Source organism: Pinus tabuliformis, chromosome 6, assembly GCF_031772625.1.
Source record: "Pinus tabuliformis cultivar Carrire ecotype Pingquan chromosome 6, CPIR1, whole genome shotgun sequence".
NCBI lineage: Eukaryota > Viridiplantae > Streptophyta > Pinopsida > Pinales > Pinaceae > Pinus > Pinus tabuliformis.
In genome coordinates, this window is record NC_142292.1 from 1,220,765,531 (window position 1) to 1,220,791,064 (window position 25,534).

The 25,534-nt window shown below is 37.4% G+C and overlaps 1 pseudogene; it reads left to right on the forward strand.

The window, feature by feature from the left end:
• LOC149263094 (uncharacterized) overlaps window positions 1-21,890 on the forward strand; it is a 68,652-nt pseudogene extending 46,762 nt beyond the window's left edge.
• The last annotated feature ends 3,644 nt before the right edge of the window (window positions 21,891-25,534 follow it).

Genomic DNA, 25,534 nt, shown 5'->3' on the forward strand with positions numbered 1-25,534 from the left:
ACCTGAGCAACAATTCTTTGTAAGTAATGGGCAACTGCATTTCCAAAGCGGTTATCAACAACCATACTATAATGGTTATGCCCATCAACCTTGTCAAAGTTGCCAGCATCAAATACATTATGTTGGTATGCAAAGACCCACTGCTCAGGCGATTCCATCTTATCCTGGGTATGCTTCGCCTAACCTGAATCAACAGTTGCCCTTTGTAGCAACTCTAGAATTACCAGATCTAAACCGGCTGACGAATGATCCAATTGCTTATGCCGCTTGGTGGCTAGCGATTCCGCATAAACTTCCATCAGATATTCCTAAATTTAATGGAAATCCGGGTGAAGATCCGTCGAATCATGTGATGACCTTTCATCTGTGGTGTTCATCAAACACCCTAAACGATGATTCGATTAGGCTTCGCCTTTTTCAGAGGACGTTAACTGGTCCGGCAATAAAATGGTATATCGAATTGCCTAGAGCTTCATTCGACAACTTCAGTACCCTAGCCACAACCTTTTTAACCCATTTTCAATTACCGATAAGGTATGAAACAGGAACGAAACTCCTTACCAACTTCAAACAAACGACGGCCACTCACATATCTGATCATATACATGAGTGGCGACGTCATCGTAGAATGGTAAAAATGTATGTTCCTGATCAGCTTTTAGTTGAATGGTTTATCAAGTCATTACTACCTTCCATCACGGAAGATGTGGCAAAAGGGGGAGTCGTCACAGAAGAGCAAGTTATCGCTCGTGCGCAATATTTGGACTTGATTTACACTCAGTCTGGCACGCTCTACGATAAAATACCTAACACCCCTAGACCGGAATTCTCAGTTCCTCCTCCTCCTAAATCAAACAATGACTCTCATGCCATCGATGGCGTGATTGGCACGACAGACACGAAATCGACAAAGGCTACATCTAAAAATGCCTGTAAGATTTCTAGTCAAAATGCAAATGAGGAACTTCTTGCCTCAGAAGTAAATGCCGTGTCGACTAACAAGGGCAAACAACTGAAGCAACTAGGGGGCAAGAAGAAAAAGAAAGGGAGAAAAAGGAAGCAGGATGAGTCATCTCCTGAAAAACCTTCTGGGCAAAGGAAACCCCCTGCGGGGTGTCATATATGCGATGAGGATCATCGGACGAGAGATTGTCCACATAAAGCTGAAGTTAAGAAACTCTTTAAGAGTTCAAAAACCTCAGCAGTATTGACTGATCCGTTTCCAAGCCCGGGAACCAAACTGGTTGCTAATCAAAATGCTTCCCGATCCCAAGTGCTTATGTTGTCTATCTCAAAGTAGCAAAATGATGCTTTGGCAAGGAATAAAGATTACGAGAATCCACAGGTGTCGAATAACAAGGCTAATGAACAACCTAGTAGTTCGACAACAACTTTGACCAAAGTTGTGCCACCCATCATTCCTGAACAAATGATAAAGTTGCCAAAGGGAGTAGTGCACAAATCGACATTTAATCCTCGTGCAAAAATAGCACATAATTATAATATAATAATGGACCTGGCCCAATCGCCGTCCGCTAGCTTTCCTTATTCAAGTGAAAGCCCTCAACAAAACTGTTCATCGAACAATTATTGATGAGGGCGCATCTACATGCATTATGTCGATGAGTTGTTGTAAAACTTTAGGATCTCCAACCTTGTCGTGATCTTCGACGACATTAAAAGCATTCGACGGAAGGACATATACACCATATGGTATCATAAGTAACTTGAAGGTTGAACTAGGAGGGAAAATAATAGAAATTGATGTTGAATTAATCGACGGAAACCTTGATTACAACATCCTATTGGGAAGACCCTGGATATATGCCATGGCCGCAGTTGTGTCGACCTACTTCAGGAAGATTGCATTTCCCTTCCAAGGAGGAATTACAATCGTCAACCAACAAACATTTCTTCCCAACAGCTCGCAAGTTACGGGAAGTATTCCAATGATCCATGGAAGCAATCATTTGCTCCAAAATATCGGAGTAGGTCTCCTAAAAGACCCTGCCTTAATGGGTACTTTTTCCCTACCACCTCCGAGTAATCTGGTGGAAGTGGCCATAGTGGAATATGAAACCTTCTATATCTAATGGATTTGGACTCTGAGGACGGTTCTTATCTCGTGTCAACCTCGTTAAAAAATGAAACAAGGAGTCATGAGGATAGTTCTTTTACTGTGTCAACCTCATTAAAAAATGAAACAAATCCCCTTTTTAAATCTCAAAGGTAAACCTTCATTCCAACCACCGAGTTGAATGCAATGAAGCTTTGGGGGCATGCAAACTTATCATCGAGCAGTTTTAGCACATAGTTCAATCTCGTTAAAAAATAAACATAAGACCGAGCAAATGTTTCCACCCGCGTTTAAGCTCGTTAAAAAATGAACTATCCTCCGGTAAATAACCATCGTGAATGAAGCATTTTCAGCCATTAAAGACTTAGTCGTGTTTGCACCGTCACCTCCACTTTTCCATTGGCCGATCATTCACCTCCATTTGATTGTTTACCCATTTTGAGGAACAGCTGCGAAGAGTGATTTCACTAGCCATCCTTGTGACACTGCCGTGATTGGAAAATTCCAAACCTTACCTAGAATCAGCTGCTACCCATTTTATCACTCGTTCCTCAAAAGACGAGTCTCCTTTAAGCTCTTTTCATCTGACTCGTAAAATATGAAAAGATTGCCAAGTTTTGGCCTTCCAGCTCGTTAAAGCGACCGGAAGTGCTATCCCTCCTCTAGATTTTAATCTTTTTGGACCTGAGGGATTATTGCACAAAAAGATCGAGCGCTTGTTTTATTCGGCTCGTTAAAATTATCGAAAATTCATCCCTTCTGTATTATTTTATAATTTTTCGGAATTAAGGGATTAGATGACGAAAAAGGAATTCCGAAGTTATCTTTACGTACCTTTTCAGACTCCCTAAAAAAGAAAAGGACCGAGTTATCTTTGTCGTTAGACTCATTAAAAAGATTAATAGCGAAAAACTTGTCTTTAGACGAGAACGAGTTTCACTATCGCTAGGTTCGTTAAAACATAGCGATGGGTTTGCCCAAAGGGCAAATTATAGAACAAGCATATGTTATCCTCCTCAAGCTTGACAAAAATAAAGAGGTACTGGTCAGAAATGACTGGGGAAAATTGGGAAGAAAACTCAAAGAAACTTTATTGGTAGCAAGTCGCTCTTGAACATGACACTTCCACTCCGTGCCAGAGTCGGGTTGGGTTGTTTCATTCACCGGTCACATCACCATGGTCCCGCCATACCATCCACATTTGGGGTAAATGCTACCAATCCATCACATAAGTGTCACCGACATGTTCAAGAGAAGTCATCCAGAGAAGTCACCCGTGTCCCATCCACTACCATACATTATACTTCATTCTTTCATGACCGCCACCCTGAACCATATATCACCAGATCATTTTCACCTCCATCAAAATCATTTGCTCCGTTCCGTGTCATTGATGTGGGATTCATTAAGGCCCTCCTTTGACGGATCGCTTCTTGTCGACATCAGCTCATTATCCAAGAAGTTGATCTAGGAACACCCCTTCAGTACTTTGAAGCTTGCATGCCTCAATGGCAAGTTTATCACTTCCGGCGACAGGTATACATCAATGACCTTCGACTGAAAGATTTTGCGTGGTGTTCGATGCCAAGTCCTTTATTCACACCACGTGAATTGTACTGCAGTACCTTGAGGGTCATTATCATTATTGGTGATTCCTCTCGCGCTTGTTAACAGTTTACATCATTGACTGGTAATCTAGCGATGTCTTTCCATGTTCGACTTCAAAACATTTCTCACATGGATCGACTTGTACTTAGAGTGAAGATCGGATGAGATTGAAGACCCCGGATCTAGTTTCATCCATCTGGGTTGCGATATATATTCAAGAAAAATAAAGACATTGAAATGTACAGCATTGCAGCACAGATAATCATCCTACCAAAAGGATGATGACTTCATCAGAATCATCAGTCTACCATCAGACGATTGTCTATCCTATGTACATGAAAATGAATTTATAAAGCTGAGCATGGGAATGCCCGCCTCAGCTAGATCATGAAAACAGTATGAAGATGATGTATTGTATTGTATCTTATTACAGGTCTCCTCCCTAGCATCAGAAGAACTTCGGATCCTCCTAATAAGGCATTTCACCCGATAAACGGCCTCATACTTTAGGGGGCAACTGTTATAGACATTTTTTTGCCTTACAACTCTAAGCATGAAATGTCCATAAACCAAGGGATCCTAAGTCCCTAAAAGTGTTGTTCCAGCTCCTAAAGAAACAAGGTCAACAAATTACAGCTTCTCCCAGAAGTTCTCCACCAGAAACTGCTCAAAACTAGTCAAAACAGGATCATCTCAAGTGCTCCACTAGCTAGCTGCGTGGCAAAGCACCCAAATACACTGGCTAGGTGCGTTGCAACGCACTTGAATGCACTACCAGGGTGCATTGAGCGGGAAATGACAAGTGGCAGAGTCATTCCGCGAGGTGGAGAGACAATGGAAGCTTCCAGAATCTTCTCCAATGACACTTGCCTCACTGAATTCGACCAATGATGAGTAAGAGGCTCTCAGACTCCAAGTGGAAGCAAGAACTGACAGAGAGAAGCCACTAATCAATTCATGAGCTGACTCATCCTCTTTGCACACATCTATATATGGATCCCTCACCAAGAGATCCAGAGGCTGGAATTTTGTACATTGCAGAGAATTGCTATTGGTTTTGTGATAGATATCAGATTATTGGGTGATTTATGATTTGTTGGAGGTGAAGAAGGGATTCTATGCTGGGAGGTTGATGCTGGATCAGGAATCATCGGTTGTAACTCCTCCTAGATCTTCTTGTTTTATCAATAAAACTACTTGAGTTTCTCCTACATGCTTGTATATCTGATGTGTGTTATATTTGTATGTTTAGTTTAAAACTGATCCTAAGCTTTTTATGAACATAAATCCATATCTTTGTGTAGTTTCTCTCTTCTGTGAACTTGCAGGAACTTGGTGACGCTGGGCAAGTGAGGGAGCAGATCGGTGGAAGTTGGAAAAGGGAAGAGAGATTATATCGAACAACTAGTGCAAGGCACAGGTCGGTTCATCTTAATCATCTTTGTTTATAGTTCATAAAGGAGAATACAAGAGTAGTTTTCCCTATTTGTTTCTGAGGTCTCTGTCACAACCCGGTGGGACAGGTTCGTTCTGAATAGAAACTTTTCCCGAAAACATGGTTCCATGGCGCAACTCGGTTTCTAGATACCAGTTCATTGGGATAGTATCCAAAGTGTGGCAGAATATGTGAACCCATTTAGGCTATGGTTCCTTGCCCCATGCTATCATCCAATGAGCTAGATGCTTGCATAGATCATCCTTCCCTATATATTTTTCAATCATGTGGGTATTGGCATACCCAAACCACAACTTCATCATCCTATGGTATTCCTTCCAGTCTGCAAATCTATTTTTATGGGTACACCACCATCTGGCATGCATAGATCAGAGCGTGATGTCTAGTGCCTGAAACCAATGTTCCTTCGGTACATCCCTTTCAAATTTATCCAGAAATAAATTTACATCCCTTTCAATTTATCTAGAAATAAATTTACATATTCTAAACCAACATAATACGGTAGACTACGTACCTCTGTAGATATACACCGGAGTGATTTAGTAAGCCTGTTGCATCGTGACGTTGATACTTCATGGAAACAATTTTACCAATGCTCGAGATCCTCATCTAAATCTGAGTTGTGGGAGTTGTCCTTCTCCAAAATAATTCACCCATATGTCGTAGGGTTGATACAAACCTCATCCCCTACAGTAAGCTTATAGATCTGCTCAATATCATCCTCCTCATATTAATCTTGGACAGGTTCAGTATACCACGCGCCCTCAGCTAGATTCATTGGAACAATAACTTGAAATTCCTTCTTTTCAAACGTCAAGTTGCGCTTCTTCAGGTTGATGAATGCATTCATATCAAATGCCCAATCAATTCCAGGCAAGACCAAGTAGGGATTACTGTCATCCACTATCTTGATTACTTCAAAATCAGCTATTGCACCTGCCCCTTCAATACCTATAGTTAGTCCATGTAAGCACCCCATCGAAATTATCTTTTGTTGGTTCATCATTCCCAACTAAATTGGGGTTTACTGTAGCGTTGGATTTCCGATTCTTTCCCATGTGTTCTTAGGCAAGACATTCACATCATATCCAAAATCTAGGATTACCTAGTCCACTTCGAATTCTCTGATTTGTGCAGTCAATCTCATCTCTCGACCATGTTGGAAATAATACTTAGCTCTCTCGACAATTTTTATTTATTTTTATTTTTTAAAATACAATTAAAAAGAAACATATTTTTTTATTTCTATTCAAAAAAGAAAAGTTTTTATTATTAATTTATTTTGATAATTTTGTGAGTGACCAAACTAAAAGAAATTAACTGAAACGACTAATTTAGTCCGGGACTAAAATATATGACTAGATAATAAGTGAAAAAATTAATAATGATTAACGTAAATGACTACTATAGTCCAATAATAAAAATATGACCAAATAATAATTACAACAAATATATGAATTAGTCATTTATATTAGCAATTTTTAATTGTGTCGCTCAGGAAATGGAAAATTTTAATTTTGATACTGAAGTGTTTCATTTCAATACATGGGTTTCTGAATCCATCTGCAGTGTTAAAATTTAGAGACAAAGGGGTCTTTGAATCCATATACATGATAAAATTATGAATACCCTTTTGTCTCTAAATTTAACACTGCAGATGGATTCAGATATTCTCAACATCAGTTTGACCTTAATTCGTCATCGGGGCAAGGCTCTTGGCCTTCACTAGACGTTCATACAAGGAGGGCAATGCCAATGGAACTTGAGATGAAGTATAAGCAAAAAAACAAATCATAGAAAGTTGTAACTTTCGAAACTTCTTAAATCCCTAAGAAAGTCATAACACATTACATGTCTTTTTATGATCTCTAGGATGAAAGGGAAACCAAACTCATCCCTAGGCGGGCCAAAACTAGAGGACCTGAATAGTTCACAATTGGAGCAGGGGTTAGGGACTCTGAATCACTAGATGATTGCCCTATCAAATTATTAACTTTGATTTCTAAAGACCTGGTAGGCCTGAAAACCAAGGCACGGTTACCTTTCGATCTAACTTCCAAATGTGAATGGATAAAATCCTTGCACTAGCCAAAATTTGTTTAAAACCCCCTCCTCCAATGCATAATCCACCAACTCCTCCTCCTTCATGTGGGTCCGATAATAAGAAACCAATATCTCGTCTAAAAAAAATATTTTATGGGTAGTTGTGTGTCTTCAAAGAGTTTGTCACGACAACGATCTTTGTACCTAAAAAATATACATCATGTGAATAAAAATACCATGGTTATCATTTAATATTATTTTGCATTTTTACAAGGATATTAGAGCTTGACATTGTCCAGAGCCCATTCACACTTCACCAAAACTACGCCTCACTCTAGTAAGACAATCCACACCCCTTTCTCTGTCTGCAAATTTTCCATGGGCTTATAGGGTCTCTCCATAATTATTGAATTTCTCTCCCATGGTAGAGATGTTATGATGTCCTCTTTAACATTTTGACTCTGTTACTTTTTTTTATAACTAACTACAATTAATAATTAATCTATCTAGATCCATCTTAACTTTGGATCTACCAAGTGCCAAATAGAAGGAATCAAATATCTTTATTAAGGTGCAGACCTCTCTTTTAGAGTGAAAAGATGTTTGATCCCTCTCAGTCCAAAGTTAAAATGGATCTAGACTAGACATATACAATGATTTTTTTTTTTTTAAATGAGAAAAAAAAATAGCTTGCAAATTCAACTACCTTTCTTTTTGAAGAATATTAAAACATTTATAACCTTTGATAACTTGAAAAAAATCAAAATATTTATTATATTCAAATAATATTTTTTTACATTTATGAAAAAAGGTTGTTTGATTGTGAAATCAATGTGGAGCCAAAAAATAAAAAATTACATGAAGCTATTGTTGTTCTAGGGGCTACAGTGTCTCTTTATCAACAACTATAACTAAGAAACATCAGTACCATAGTGTAGCAGAAACATCAACATAAACCACACATTTTCTCTTTGTAGCATTCAAAAAAAAAAATTAAGGTCTTCACGGTAGCTTAGCTTAGGCACAATTAGAATCCTAAAAATATGATTGATGAAAATAAAAAGTTTTTTTATCTTGGGATTCCTTGATCCCCCAAGCGTCTTCTTGCAACTCCAAGCCACCCTTGGATAGCTTATCAGCTTCTGTATTATTTTCCCTGTATACACAAGGGTCATGACAAGAATTTTATTATCTCAACATCACCTTTCATCCATTGGAATACGAGGAGGGAATCCCCTAGGACTTGTATTTGAGAAATTCCTTTTTCAAGAGCAAGTAGTAGAACCAATGTAGGGGAAGTGAGTTCACTATGGTTGTTTGAAGAATGATCAGTACTAGATTTGAAGCTGAGGAAGTGATTTTGTGTGAGGTAGATTAAGCTCCATGCTCTTCTTCCAAGTGGATATTTTTGGGAGGCTCCATCAAAAAATACCCATGGAATTTGAGTGTTTATGTTCATATCAGAGGTCTGAGCATGATGAGGGGTGGAGGAGAATTGGGGAAAAGTGCTTAAGATATTCAGACTTTGGAAAGTGCACTTGAAGGGTAGAGTGTCCTTGTTCTCAATTTTTATTTTTATTTTCATTTCTTTCTAGCCAGACAACCTAGGCCAAGGTGATAGGAAAGCCTTTGTAAACTTTTAAAATATGGTTGAATGCCTTGGAATTATCTGTTCATGGGTTATTCCTTTGGGGTTATCAGATCATAACCATATCATCTTACATTGGTAGGCTTATAGTGAATGGAAAGGTATTCCCTTTAAGTTTAATCACCATTGGTTAAAAATCCCTAGATTTGATACAATGGTTCACACAATTTGGGCGTGAGGCTTTGATCCTTCGATCACCTCTCCCCTCGAACTTATTGGGAATAAGCTCTAGACACTCAAGGAGACTATTTGTAACTAGGTTTAGATTGAGAAAAAGAGTCATTTAAAAGAAATTGAAGAGATCAATTTGAAAATTAGCATTATAATGACATATCCATCCCATAAATATTATTTATCAGTAGCTCAACACTTTAGGATACTTCTCTCGAATGGCATAAAAGGGAAATTCTTAATTTCCAAGAGGAGGAATGGCAACTGAAGAGTCGGGCCATTTGGATCATTGAGGGATACAAGAATATGAAATTCATTCATAATTATGCCTCTAAGAGAAGGCAAGAACACCATATGGGAAATTATGGATATCAATGGAAAATGTTTATTGTCCTTGAAGGAAATACAAGTGTAGGTTATGAGGTATTTTTTGGCACAATATTCTGAGTTCCCTCCTAAAGGGGAGATGTGCAATTCCAAAAGAATATTTTGTTTGAGTACGGAATTATTACAGAGATATAAATGATATTTGTAACATAATGAATCAATTTTCCAAATAAATGTATCAGATGTATTGGGATCTTGCTGCAAATTTTAAATGAGTTCCCACACCTCTTTGTCATTCTTCGATTCAACTGTTGCTTCAATTATTTATCCAAGTTGGATAATAGAAATGAAATAGAACAATGCTTCCATATCCTCATCCTTTCTTGAGGGTGCATCTGCAACAACATTTTGCTCCCCTTTTTTGTAGATGATTTCAAAGTCATAACCCAATATCTTTCTTATCCAATTTTGTTGCCATTAAAAAGATAATATTTGTTCCAAAAAGTATTTAAGGCTATCGTGATCCATTTTTACCTTTGAAGTGTCTTCCCATTAGGTAAGGTTGCTATTTTTAAGGTGTTCATTTTCCAAATCGATTTGGATTGGAGTTTTAAATTTGTTGAATATGTAAGTGGATTGGAATTTCTCTTTAGTGGAAGACTGCCTTCGAGATTGGATTATATATAACATGGAGTTTGGTCCTCTTCCATTATATATAATGTGGAGTATTTGGAGGAGTCACAATTCTTTAATATTTGAGAACATTAATCCTAATATTAGGAGTTGGTGCATTAGGATTGTAGCATTTTACATAGAAGTGGGGTTTGGAGGCAAATTATCATCGGTGAGACATATCGCTCCTTTGTCTTTCTCATATAATATTCCATGTGGGTTTTTTTGATGGAGCCGCAAAGGAGGTGATGTGCAGATGTGGTGCATACATATCCTTTTTACTGGGTACAATGTATCATTTTAGTTGGAATGGCAGCAAGGGGTCTAATACCTGCACAAAAGTTCTTTCTCTCTAGGGATTATTATATTGTGCTCAAAGGTTTGATATTGAGATGTTGGAGGTATTTGATGACTCCTAGATGGGGGTGGATTGGGCAACAAAAAATACATCTTTCAATCTGCCTCTTTTATACAACTGGATGAGGAGGATCCGGGTGATTATTAAACAATTCAAGGAGGTGACTTTTTCTCATACACACCGGGAATTCAACATTGTTGTTGACAAGCTGTCAAAAGATGGTCTCAAGATGCTATTTGGTGAGATATACTATTTATACTTTGCAAACAACAATATACAATGAAAAGGTCAATTCTCCTATATATGATTCATTCGGTGCTTCGCATTCGATGATTTCATTCTGGAGGTGGTTTTTGTTGACACAGTTTACGATTTTGATTTATGCACTTATTTAAATCTTGTAGGATGGTCTTTCAAGGACATTGACATAGGGATGTTGATGATATCTATTAGATCGATTTTATGCTTTCGGGCTTCTAGTTTTGATGGACAGATTTATCTTCTTGATAATGTACATGTTTTTATGTTAGCTTTTCAACTCATAATATCTTAGAATATATAATTTGTTGGCCTTAGATACTATCTTCATAACTCTTCGATATTATATCAGATGTTTTGACGATTTTTGAAATGTAACTATTCTCTAAGACATATTGATACTTATATGGTGACATATTGAATTATGGACTATGTAAACAATGAGTTATTGCACTGAGAGATGCTCTCCAAACTGGGACGATAGAGATGTTGTAATGTAATGTTTAACATTTTGACTAAGTCAAATTACATCAAAATAAAAATTAAATAAAAACATTAATGTAATGTAAATAATAATAAAAATAACCCTATAAAAATAAAATAAAAATAAAAATAAAAATGGTCCATGGTATTGACCCATTGTATGGTATTCATGTGGAATATAAATTATTTAAAGGGGGGAATTAAACCAACCTAGATCCATTTTAACACCAAGGTAGAGAGGGATCAAATTTATTGATTTGTAAACCTTATTTAGAGTGAAAAGAGATTTAATCCCTCTTAAGGCTTGGTAGATTGGAAATTAAAATGGATCTAGAAAATATTGTTGATTATTTATAGTTAAAAAAATAAATTGTAAAGAGTACACTAACAATATACTTTTGAGGTCATTTTGATGTCCAATAACCTTAACATGTCATACTTTACACTTAGGTATGAACCCTCTATAGAAATTCTCATTGTAGATCACCTGATAATGCAATGTAACTAAAGAAAAATACTTGATCTACTTCTACTATCAAACTTGCGGAAGCTTAATTAATTTGAGCAAGATCAAACAGAACACATATAATAGAGAAGAAGAATAAATCACACATGAGACACAAAAGAATACTCTAGGGAAAGCCTCAGCTAAAAACCCCGCTATCTGTATTATCATACAAGTGGAAATATCTCAAGATTACACAAAGATTTAGCTCTCACAACTATCTATCTTTCAGTACAATCCCTCTCACTGCTCATAGACAGACCATACAACTCATATGCCTTTCCCTCTGTCCTCCAAGCCTCCTATTTCCTTGTGTTGTTTTCCCTGGGTGCTCCTGCTGTAACCTTGTGTGACACTAGTCTCACACACTGTAAAACTGTGCAAATCAAGGAATGAATTCCTTCTACATGCAAGAGATTTTCTTATAGGAAAATTATTGCAACTAATATTACACTGTCCCTGCCTTTAATCTCAACAGGGCCTTTTTCTGAACTGGCATGCATGAGTTATTCATGATAGAATATTCAGTTATCTGGAGTACACTAGTTTCATGCATGCATGCATTAACTGACTGAACTCGCAATCAGTTCCACAAATTGTTTGGAACTAATCTAATTGGACTTAACTCAGTTAATTGAGCTAACTAATTACAACTCAAATACAAATCATCCTTATCTCCTTAATTAAGGGAGAAATTCCTCAATCAAAGGGATAATCTTTGCATGACTTCACAAAGACTTCATGTTTGAATTTCTCCAACTAATTAACTCAAGATGAATTAATTAATTATTTTTCAAATAGCTGGTGAGACTAAATTCGAATTTTAATTCTCAATTTTAATTCAAGGACAAATTAAAATTGGAATATCCTGAAATGATATCTATAACAATGCTCATTTTAGCATATCTTGTTGCTATTTTCAACACTCCCACTCAAAAAGAAATGGATTATCTGCCACCCCGATCCTGTCTCTATGGAACTCAAATTTACACTTTGACAATGCCTTAGTAAAATTATTAGCATCTTCCTCCCCAGTCGAAATATACTGCAACAACATGATCCTCCTCGCCACACAATCTCTGAGATGATGATACCAAATGTCGATATTCTTGGACATGTCATGAAATACAGGATTCTCAGAGAGTTTGATGCAACTCTTATTATCACAATAGATCACAATTGGATCCATCCTCTGATCAAAAAAACCAACTAGAATTTTCTGCATCCAAATGGCCTCACACGTTGCTTGACTTGTAGCCATGTATTCAGCCTCTGCTGAGCTGGGTGCAACTGACCTCCGTTTCCTGTTGTACCAGGAAATTGCAGCTGAACCAAGGTTGAAAATTCCTCTTGATGTGCTCTTCCAATCTAATGGAATCCCTGCCTAATCCGCATCTGTGAAGCCCTATAGCTTCACTCCCTCTAATCGTCTGTACCATAATCCATACTGAGATGTGCCTCTGAGGTATCTCAAAACATGCTTCGTTGCCTTCCAAAATAGCTTGGTAGGCTGAACCATAGCTTGGCTCAGTTGGTTCACCTCATAGCAAGAATTTGGTCGTGTGTTCACTAAATACATCATGAACCCACAAGCTGTCGATACATAGTGGCTTCTACTACTTCTCCTGAAGTAGCATCCTCCTTCCTCTAGTCACGTGCTAGAGGAGTCTACATGGGCTTGCACTTCTCCATGTGGAATCTCTTGAGTATCTCATTAGCATACTTGCCTTGAGACACAAACAACTTCCCATCCTTCTACCACACTTCCATGCCTAGAAAGTAGTGCATGAGACACATGTCTTTCATCTCGAACTCTCTTGCAAGGTCCTCCTTGCAAGACATGATAAACTAATCATCACCTGTTAATATCAGATCATCAACATAAAGAACAACGATCAACTGATTACCTTCCACCATGATGTGGTACAAGTTTGCATCTGCTTCACTCTTTGTGAAGCCCAACTTGGTGAAGTAGTTGTCGATCCTGGTGTACCAAGCACAAGGTGCTTGCTTCAGGCCGTACAAAGCTCTCTTGAGTTGGCACACATGTGACTCATGATCGAAGGTCTCAAAACCTTCAAGCTGCTCTATGTACACCTCTTCCTCAATCTTTCCATTGAGGAAGGCAGTCTTCACATCTATTTGATGGATCTTCCAACCCATTTGTGCTAATAGTGCCAACATCGATCTAATAGATGAGTACCTTGCTACAGGAGAAAAGGTCTCATCATAGTCAATCCCATCGACCTGTGAAAAACCACGGGAAACAAACCTTGCCTTATGTTTCTCCACACTACCATCAGCAGCTTGCTTTACTTTGTAAAGACAACAAGAACTCACAAGTGACTTGTTCTCTGGTCTTGTAACAACATCCCAAACACTGTTTTGAACTATGGAGTCATACTTTTCCACCATAGCATCAATCCAAATTGGCTGCTACACTACTTCCTCAAAGGAAGATGGCTCAGTCTCAACACATTCCCCAACAAGGGCCATGTATCTAGTGTACCTATCAGGTGACCTCCTTTGTCTATGCTGAGAATATGGTTCTCCCACATTCTCTCTCGCATCCAACAACAATCTGTCATCTTCTCTCGTGTGCTTCCACCCATCTCTAGAAGACTCTGCTTGAGTGGATGTCTCCACTCCTGGAACCTCTGTGTGCGGCTACTCTGCATCAGTCTGAGGCTCCTCCTCCTTAGGAACCAAAAGTTCCTCCATAGCCTGTAGTTGGAGCTCCCTCTCAGGGGAAACTTGCATGGCCTTCTGCTCATCAAAATTAAGATCTCTGCGAACCAATATCCTCTGACTAGTAGGAAAATACACTCGATAGTTGTGGGGTGTATCAGTGTACCCCACAAGTATCACCAACTCAACTGTCAGCTCAAGTTTCTTCTGGGCATCCTTGGTCACATGGCAATAAACCGATGAGCTAAAGATCCTGAAGTGACTCACATCTGGTCCCTTCCCGGAGAAAGCTTCCTCTGATGTCTTCATCCCAAGTATGTGATGCGGGCTTCTATTCTACAAATAGACCACTATGTTGCATGGATTAGCCCACAAATGAAGTGGTAGGCCTTGGTCATGCAGCATCGCCCGAGCTGTCCCCACAATCATTTTATTCTTCCTCTCAACCACCCCATTCTGCTATGGGTTGTGAGGTTTCATCAGCTCCCGTTTAATTCCTTCAGCTGCACAGAAGTCCTTAAACTATTGAGAGACATACTCTCCACCATTGTCACTTCTCAAGGCCCTGATCTTCTTCCCTGATTCTTTCTCAACCAAAGCTTTGAACTCACAAAACTTTGAGAAGGTTTGATCCTTCTTCTGCATGATATAGATCCAGCATTTATGAGAAAAATCATCAATGAAAATCATATAATACCTTTGTTTAGCAGTGGAGGCTGTTGAGAATAGTCCACACACATTTGTATAAACTGACTCCAAGATTGCTTCAACTCGACTGTCTCGATCATGAAAGGGATATTTTGCATACTTACCCAAGGTACAACCTTTGCATGTGTCCACTTGCTCAAGTTTATCTTTGGGAAGTCCAATAGAAATCTGTTGCATTATCTTCAAGGCCCCATGATGCAAGTGGCCCAACCTCCTATGCCATAACTCGCCAATATCTTGGCTTTGCATCAATTCTGCTTTGGAACTCAACACAGCACAGTCATCTACCTCTAGCTTGTAGAGATTCTTTACTCGAATCCCAATCCTATTGGTCTGACCTGTGGCTATGTGTCTTAGGAACGCCTTTCCATTACTAAAGACTACCTCATAACCTCTATCTTCCAACATCACGACTGATACCAAGTTTTTCTTCAGTCCAGGCACATACTTTAAATCAATCAGGGTGAGAGGAGCTCCATGCTCCCTTTGAAACACAACTATACCTTCACCTAAAACATGGCACTTTCCATCATCGCCCATCTCTATGTGCATATTGAGGTCTTTCTCCTCCAAGGTACTGAATAAACTCTCATCATCAGTCATGTGGAATGAGGCTCCACTATCTGGGTACTAAACACAACCCACAATTAATGAAACCATGCATGTGATGAGGATAAAATCCAATTCGAACTGAGAGGCCGATGCCCCACCTTCTGATCCTTTCGAGGATCCCTTCTTGGATTTCTTCAATGGACAATGAGTTGCATAATGGCCCACCTCATGACAATTAAAGCATCTCACTTTAGATTTTTCAATCTTCTTCCCACCATTGGAAGAACTTGATTTGGAATGGGAAGCCCTCCCTTTCCCTTTCCTTGCCTTATTAGATAAGGCTAGATTTTCTTCATCATCATGCTTAGATGAAGAACCATCTTTTCTGCTCCTTCTAACCCCCTCCTGCATCAGATCTGACCACAGTCATTCCCAATCTGGTAGTTTCTCTCTTCCATTCACTGAGTCCTGGTAGCTATGCCAGCTCTTAGGAAGACCAAGGATAGCAAGGCTCACCATATCATCATCGGCTATCGTGATTCCTACACTTCCAAGCTCATCTCTGTAGGTGGTGAGCTTGTTCAAATATGTAGAAATTGTGTCACCCTTTTCACACTTGATTTTCTGAAGCTTGTCCTTCAATTCCAGCTTCCTCTAGTCATTGTTGTTCTGATATAGGTCCTTCAATGACTTCCACATTGAAAATGGACTCTCCTTCTGATGGAGACTCGACACAATATGGTCTCAAACTCCCTCCAGAAGAATCGTCCTCGCTCTCGCCACACATTTATTCCATTCCGTCAATTCTTGGGCATTAGCTGTTGCTAGCTTTGGGATTTCTTGATCAATGAAATCCTTCAAACCATTATCTTCTAATACCGCTTCCATGAAATCCTTCCATGCTATGTAATTTGAGCTGCCATCCAGTACATACTTGAGTCTCAAGCCATTGAATGCCATTGGTGAACTTTGAGGTGTGATAAGAATTCGATTTTGTACCTGCAATCAAGAACTTCAAACATCGACTTTTCCCTTCTCAGTATGCTTTCACAGCTCTGATCACCTTTGCTCTGATAAACTTGGCTCTGATACTGTGTAGAAATTCCTCTATAGATCAGCTAGCTCCGATACCATGTAGAAATTCTCACTGTAGATCACCTAATAATGTAATGTAACTAAAGCAAAATACTTGATCTACTTCTACTATCAAACTTGTGGAAGCTTAATCGATTTGAGCAAGATAAAAAAAGAACACATATAATAGAGAAGAAGAGTCATGCACACATGAAACATAGAAGAATACTATGGGGAAAGCCTCCGCTAAAAACCCCGCTATATTTATTATCATACAAGTGGAAATATCTCAGGATTACACAAAGCTTTAGCTCTCACAGCTATCCAACTCTTAGTACAATCCCTCTCACTGCTCATAGGCAGACCAAACAACTCATATGCATTTCCCTCTGTCCTACAAGCCTCCTATTTCCTTGTGTTGTTTTCCCTGGGTGCTCCTGCTATAACCTTGTGTGGCACTGGTCTCACACACTGCTCCAACACACTATAAAACTGTGCAAATCTCAAGGAATGAATTCCTTCTACATGCAAGAGATTTTCTTATAGGAAAATTATTGTAACTGATAGTACATTGTCCTTGCCTTTAATCTCAACTGGGCCTTTTTCTGAACTAACATGCATGAGTTATTCATGAGAGAATATTCAGTTATCTAGAGTACACTAGTTTCATGCATGCATGCATTAATTGACTGAACTCACAATCAGTTCCACAAACTATTTGGAACTAATCTAACTGGACTTAACTCAGTTAACTGAGCTAACTAATTACAACTCATCCTTATCTGCTTAATTAAGGGATAACTTCCTCAAACAAAGGGATAACTATTGCATGACTTCACAAAGACTTCATGTTTGAATTTCTCCAACTAATTAACTTAGGATGTATTAATTAATTATTTTTCAAATAGCTGGTGAGACTAAATTCGAATTTTAATTCAAGGACAAATTAAAATTGGAATATCCTTAAATGCTATCTATAGCAATGCTAATTTTAGCATTTCTTATTGCTATTTTCAACACCCTCCTCGTCAACACACCAAAATAAGTTCCACTTATTATACCTAATTCAACAACAATGATAAGACTCGAAATTCAATTTAAGGGTGGCCTCAGAATTCAATTTATGCTTTGTTGTGGTTTCTGTATAGGACTTTATTTTGTCTCACACCTTTGCCTTCCGATGTTTATCCCTTCTTTTCATTATCCAAACCAGTTGCCCCACTTCCTGTCGATCCCCAAGTTTTTTTGACGTAGAGTGCAATTCAACTCAACTCGAAAATGAGAACGATATTTAAACACTCATGGTAGGAAGAGGAAAGTGTGGATCCCACCTCGACCATAAGGGAGAGGCAAACTATTAAGTGAGAATGTTTTCTAATTGAATTTCAACTCAACTTGGCCCAGGTATTCTATTTCAAAATAAGATTGATGGCATGGCACCAAGCCTCATGTATATGCATGCTCGTGAAGTAATTAACAATGCTCGAAAGACATATTGCATCGAATATATTGATTGTATGGACTATCGAAGAACTATCCAAGCCTCATGAACTCTCAACATAGATGTATGAGGTTCGAAATCTAGAAAGCATGATTTCATCTGAAGTAGGTATGGAAACTCTTGTAACCCCAATATTTTGTTTGCATTTAGTTTTATCTCTTATTAGCAGCAGCTTCCATGGGCATGAATATAGAAAGAAGATTCATTACACAGTAACCCTAATCCTTCATTTAAATGGTCATCTAAAATGGAAGCTTCATTGCACAATAACCCTAATCATTCATCTAAAATGGAAGCTCCATTGCACAGTAACCTCGATCCTTTATCCTTTTATTCTTCCTTATGGAATTCTATCGTGCCCTCTTCCATGAAGCCCCTGTTTCAATCTCCATCGCTGCCTCGAGCCCCCAAAGCGCCCAATTTGGACCACTCTCAGTGGATGCTTGTAAATAAGAAAAAATCATTACTAACCCTGCTTTGTCTGCATATCGCTATCATTTTCTCGTTCAAATTGTTTGAGCTCAACTGGGGATGTATTTTCTCTCGTTGTGGATGGATCATGAAAAAAAAATCGGACTTCCTTGGCAATGTTCTTTTGTTAACCCCTACCCTCGGTTCATTTGATCTAGCGTTGGTGAGTTCGAGAGCTTCCGTCTCTTTTGGATGGATTGAATGGGCACATCACTTGGTTAGGGAAGTGGATCTGAAGTAAGAGAGGGAGGTGGTTATGAAGTCTGATAATTAGGATCTATAAACTGGTACAGGGATGGCTGAATAGAAATGAAAATGGAATCAATGGCTGGATGGCAAGGGAAGGTCACTGATCGGAGTGGAGCCCACTAAAACTTCAATGGCTAGAGTGGAGCCCACTATAGTATTTTAGAGAGATAATTTTGGATAGATGCCGATTGAAATGGTTGTGAGCAACATTCTGAAGAATCTTCCCTGGATGGGCATTGAAAATTCCTATGCTTTCTGATCTAGAGCAGGATGCGCGTGCAATTATTGAAAATGGACTATTCAAGAATTTGAGGGACATGCGTGTGAAATAACTTGATTAATTTGTTCAAATAGCGGATTTGATTAGAAAGAATTAAGTTACTCAACCAAACAATCACGAGATAAATTTTCTTAAACAAAGAGATATACAAATTCTGCAACACTTAAGGTATTTCCTCTATCACTTTATTATGCGCGTGCATGCCAATGTAATTTTTTGCACATCATACTAACCATTTTTATTATTCAGTCCTTAATGTTTTTTTTATGATTTATTTGATGTGATATAAAAATGTGATATTGGCTTTGTGCACACAACAAGCATCTTGTATTGAATTAATTATTTCATTTGCTATCTGTTTTGTTTTATCGTGATTGTTAAATATCACATTATTTTGAATATTTTTTCAACAGTGCAGTAAATCAATTATTATTTTATTACATATTAATTATCATTTACTTAAACTTTATATATCGATTTGAAATATACTGAGAAAAATTAACAGATAATTAAAGATGGTTTTAGATAATTTTGAGATTTCCATTCTTATAATTTGATTCATCAACACATTTCCAACAAAATGAAATGAACTTTTAATTACATCATGGAGAATATAATCAAATTTTTTCATCCCTTGATGAACAGATCAGAAAGCATAGGAATTTTCTTAGTGCGTGAGGATGACATTCGAGGTGATGGACTAGTATGGATTTTGGTAGGATGTCGTTGCGTTAAATTGTCTTCTCAGTGCATTGTGTAGGCACAAGCAGGTGAAAGCGACAGTGGAATTCCTTGATGGAATGAAGGCGAGGATCACCCTCGATGCTAACATGTATGCATTGCTACTAGAGCGATGGGAGATCGTAGGCAATGTAGAAGAAATAGAATATTAAAACTCTCACCTTTGAGTCGACCTTCAAATTGAGGTGGGCGAAGAACATTGAAAAAAAATATATATATCTTTCATATGAGCATAAGATTTTCATTAATTTGCATAGAGTAAATAGTAAATAACGCCTCCAATGCCTAAAAAAATAATTTTTTTCTTATCCCTTTCAAGGTCTTGATAGAGACATGATAGGTTGAAGAATTACAGACCTATTGCATTTTAAATCTTGTCCCGCAGTGCATACTCCTTTCCACCGAGAAGGAACTGGACCAATCCCGACATCGTTGAAGCTTGGTGAGTCAGTCAAAACTCTTATGTGTTTGACCCATGTTAAAATTTTTAGGAAGAAAAACACATTCTCCTCTTCGAAGTAAATGCATTAATTACAGGAAAAAGAAAACCATTAAAGAAGTTTGTCCTGAACAAACTATATGCCCATAAACCCCAACCGTAATATATAGTAGGCTCGCTAATATATGAGACCGTGAATGAACCCTATTAATTTCACCAAAAACAAAATCAAAACTCGGACTAAACTAAAGAATATACACAATATGTATACAACTTGTATCAATTATGGAGTCCCCAGTAGCAGTATAAGAAGGTGTGGCCAAGCCGGACTCAGATTGTAGGAAGTCCTAGGAATGCGTCGTGTGCAGCTGGAGCAATGGATCAGGGAAAACTGATACGACCCCAAGTTTTACCGATAGAAACGGTCAGCACCATCAAGTACAATATCACATTTAAAGCTATTATATGCCATACATCCAATCCATTAATGGTACACAACCAGGTCCAAATTTGATTAAACACCAGAAATAGAAGTTTCTTGGTCCTTAGACATAACTGCAGAGAAGCCTGTGAAATAATGGCTATGGGTATAAACGAGTGATAAATGTGCATGTTGGTCACTGCACGCCATTAGATGATAAATTTAGCACTGAAATTTGCAAAAAATAAAACAATATTGTTTAATCACACAGGTGCCACAGTTAAAACCGACTCATATCTTCCTAGCATAGAGGAAAGTAGCTCCACATGGCTATTAATTATGAAATACCTTTCACCGCCACGGGAGCTACCCATGTAAAAAATGTAAACCTACACAATTTCACACAAGATAAACATGACATACAAATCCTGGATACTACAAATTTGAGTTTGTGCAGAAAGCACAAATATTAATATTCTCCATTTGAGGAGACATCTAGGTATCTGTCTACGATGAGTAACGGGAAGTGTTTTCCCTATTTGGCCTTCTTCTAAAATACACTGAAAATCCTTTACTAGTGTAAGAACATGAAGGATTCTTATGGAATTTGGAGTTTATGAGGAAAAATGGTATTTTCCCTGATTTACCCACTTATAGTACAATAATTGGCATGTCTTGTCGTGAAATCCTGGTCCAAGTAGATTTTGTTGACCGTCTGTTGGATGAGATGGTTTTTAATGGCATATTTCCTAATTTTAAGACTTACAATACCATTTTTGAAGGTCTTTATCACTTCCCGCAAGGTGGAGGAGGCATCAAGCATTTTGAGATATTACTAAGAATGAATTTTGTCCTCTGTATGATAATTATGTTATGGCAATAAAAGTGTATATTGAAGGAGATGATCTAGATATGGTTGTAATGATGTGGAAACACATTATATAGAAGGCCATTTTCCCAAAATCAGATTGTGTTGCTATATTAATTGATTGGTTTTGTTACCCAGGAAGAGCATTAGAAGCAGTAAAGTATTCTATGGAGGCAATTGCTAGAGGAGTCCAATTACCTGTTGAAAATATGACAATGTTGAAGAAGCATTGAATCAAGCAGGTAAGTAAGATGCATATGCACAACTTGAAAAAAAAATGAAAAGTATTTAAAGTCAGACCAAGTAATCACTATTTAAATTTTTCAATTTTTCAAGTTAGTCCCCTTAAGGGGGGAGTTCTCTACCTTCGGGCTAAGCTAGTGTTAATGTTGGTTTCCATTTCTTGTTGTGATGATGTGGTTATCAATCAATTTCAAAAACCTTGACAAAATTGACTAAATTAGTATAGATGAGGCTCAACATTGGAATAAGTTGCTCTTAGTTTTTCTTGAATCTCAACAATGGAATAAGTTGCTCTTAGTTTTTCCTGAAGATTGGTTCCTTTTTTGGTAGCTATTTGTGTTATACAATGCTTAACTTTGTGTCTTGGGGCATCATTTATATCTTTTTTTGGTAGCTATTTGTGTTATACAATGTTTAACTTTGTGTCTTAGGACATCATTTATCTCAATTAAAAAAAATCTTGGACTTTTTTGCAATTCATTTTCTCCTTTTTCTTCTTTTCCATTTTATTGATTTCAATTTGTAACTTTTGTATGTTGAACTATAGATTAGGAGGAGGTTAATTTCTTAAACTATAGATATTGTGGTTGTTTTATGTGTGCAAGTGTTTCTTGAAGTTGCTAGTGATGGATGCAGCTCCTCCTGCTATTGCTCCAACCATTGCCTTAATGAGAAGACTATTGGAGAAAAAATGTAGTTTATATCTTGGTTCTATCTCTAGGTAGCCAACTTCCTACTGGAGAGGGTTTGACACGCACGTGTGCAAAGCTCCTCCAATAGTATCATAATATAGGCTATAGCTCTTTCTTGGATTCCACAATTTCACTGTTTGTATCCATTTGTGGATTTTGGGCTTGAATATCATTCCTGAGCTCAAAGCCACAACTATTCATTATAGGCTCTTCCTTCAACTTGTTTTCCCTAACCTATTTGTATTGCCTTTTCTATAGGGTTCATTATTTTTGTGTCGATAATTCCAGTATACTTTTCTATAGAGGTGAAAGAATAGATTCACCAAGAATTTTTTATGATACCACAATCTACTTGGAATATGATTTACAAGGCAGTCAAAAGCACACTCTTTGAAAAAAGGCTCTTAGAATGAGATTCATTTCGTAAGAATTATAAAATGAAAATAGGAGGGGATGTGTCATTTCACATTAATTAATATTCTCCTTTCTTCCTTGGGAACTTTCCTCTTGGTCACAATCACCCATCCTTTGAGAGAGGTGAGATAAGAGTTTTGATGGCTACCTCCATCCACTCCTAGATAAAAGTCTTTCAAATTATCATCTTGGCATTGAATGCCTCTTCTTTCTCATTAGTCAGTTCCACTTGAGCCTTCTTGTAGTTCTCATCTCTAGTATCACTGTTTATTGCCAATTGAAATCTTGTTTTATAAATCAAGAGCAAGGGGTTCAATTTTCACCTTCAAAATCTTTTGTTACTATAAATATTTATGTTTTTGGGGTATTTATTAATTTTATTTCGTTTTTCAATTTTGGAACCTCAGTGGTACTAAATCCACTATGTGCATTGTTTAGTTTGAGGACTTAAGTGATAAAATTTCTTTTGCAGCCATTTGCAGATGCAGAGGGTGCTAATCAACATGATATGATTGAACTTCTAAAAGAACATGGTGCAAAATCTTTGGTAAGTTTGTTGATGCAGTGCAAAAAAATTTAAGTACATATTTATTGTTGACAACTTGACCCTTGATATGTGTTATGATTCTCAGTTAAGGTCTTCCATCCTCTCTCTTTCTCTCTATTGTTTATCATCAACATCAATTTATTCTATTTGACATCTGAAGGAAAACTTGCCCAAGATTAGTTTGAAATTCTGAAAGGAGTGTAGCATTAGAGGATTAATCCTATATTCATAAATCCAACCAACATGAACTTTTTTGGGGGGGCTTTGATCCTTGCCTAAAAAGCAATATTTGGAACTGATCAAGTGTCAAACTACAACATAAATTATGATGGGACAACTTTGTAAAATTAAAAATATATTTGTTGAATATTGGATATATGTGCTTTAGCCATTTCATTATTATTTTATCTTGTTATGAAATTAAACATTGATGCCTAAGAAATTAATACTGTAAACATCTAAGGTGTCTTTCATTTCAATTTTTAGAATTCACTTGTTTCCTTGCAACAAAATTTATTATAGATTTTTCACACTATCTCATCCCAATTTACTGAAAAATGGTCACCGACTGAAAAATGGTAGCTTATATGCACATTCTTCATGATTTATAGTGATAAAAGTACTTATGTAAATTTTTTGTGACACAGATTACACTTTAACTTTGCTTACATTATATATTGTAAATTTGACAGGTTGAACTTCAATATCTGCATGATTATGCAGGGGTCAGTACAAGCATTGGATTGACACCATCTCCAATAACACATTTCTCAGGAGTAATTGGAAACAAGAATATTTCTATAGGGGGTGAATTTTATTTTACATTGCATTAGGAAACCTCTGGAAATATGATGCAAGCTTGAGTATTTCAAATCTTTATTTTGTTTCTTGTTTGACCTTGTAATACTTGGTCCTTTCCATTCTTGTAAACTAAAATAGTGATTTTTAGTGGGTTTTTTGGTACAATATAAGGGAAATTTCAAACTTTTTTATCAATCATTGCATAGAAATTTTTATGGTGTTATACTGAAACTGACCCATGATTTGGAGAGATGATAAGGGTGATATCTTGAAGGAATTTTACTTGCACATTGTGAGTCCTCTAACAAAGATTGCTGTTGGACCATGGATATCACATAACTTTTCAAGGAATGAGAATATGTTAACCATAGGCACTCAACAACAGTTAAGGGGTGCCTCAATTCTTATGGAAGGGAAACTGCACTACTTCAACATGCTTGGAGGCCTAAAAGTTTTTTTACTCTTTCTGGTGAGATGGACACCAAATCCCTTCAAAACCATGCAAAGGTGGGGTTATCTCTAGTTTTGAATCCTTGAAGGATCTATCATGGATATGCACTATTTGGTACAAATTTAAGCGAAGGTTTGTGCCAAATTTTGATTGGAATTTTTTAGTTTTTCCTTTTAGAATAATTATTTCAGTGCGTGTGTTTTCTGTTGAGGCACAAAGCAGCTCAACACCTTCACTTAATTAGCAATGTAGTTTTGTGAAGTCATATGGTGTAAATTTTTTAAGGCATATGGTCTTGAAAATGGGTGTTGCCAAACATGGTTGGCTAGAGTCTCAATCAAGTTTAAAAGTTGTGAACATTTTTGGTTTTAGGTAATGGTAAGATTATTTTTAGAGCTCTTCAGTATTTGATATGGGTGGGGTTTTGTTGAGGCCCTTAATTTCATACTGTTTCAACATTTGGATGAGGGATTAGACCTTCCCATTTTGATTGAATTAATAATTTGAGGGTGTGTTGGCCTGCCCAAATTTTCCCTGGACATCAATTCAATGCCTGTGTTTTCTATTGAGGCACAAAGCAGCTCAATGCCTTGACTCAATTAGCAATGTAGTTTTTTGAAGTCAGATGTTGTAAATTTTTTAAGGCATATGCTCTTGAAAATGGGTGTTGCCAAACATGGGTGGCTAGAGCTTCAATATAGATAAAAAAGTTGTGAAATAGTTCTGGTTTTAGGTAATGATAAGTTTATTAACCAAGCTCTTCAGTATTTGATATGGGTGGGGTTTTG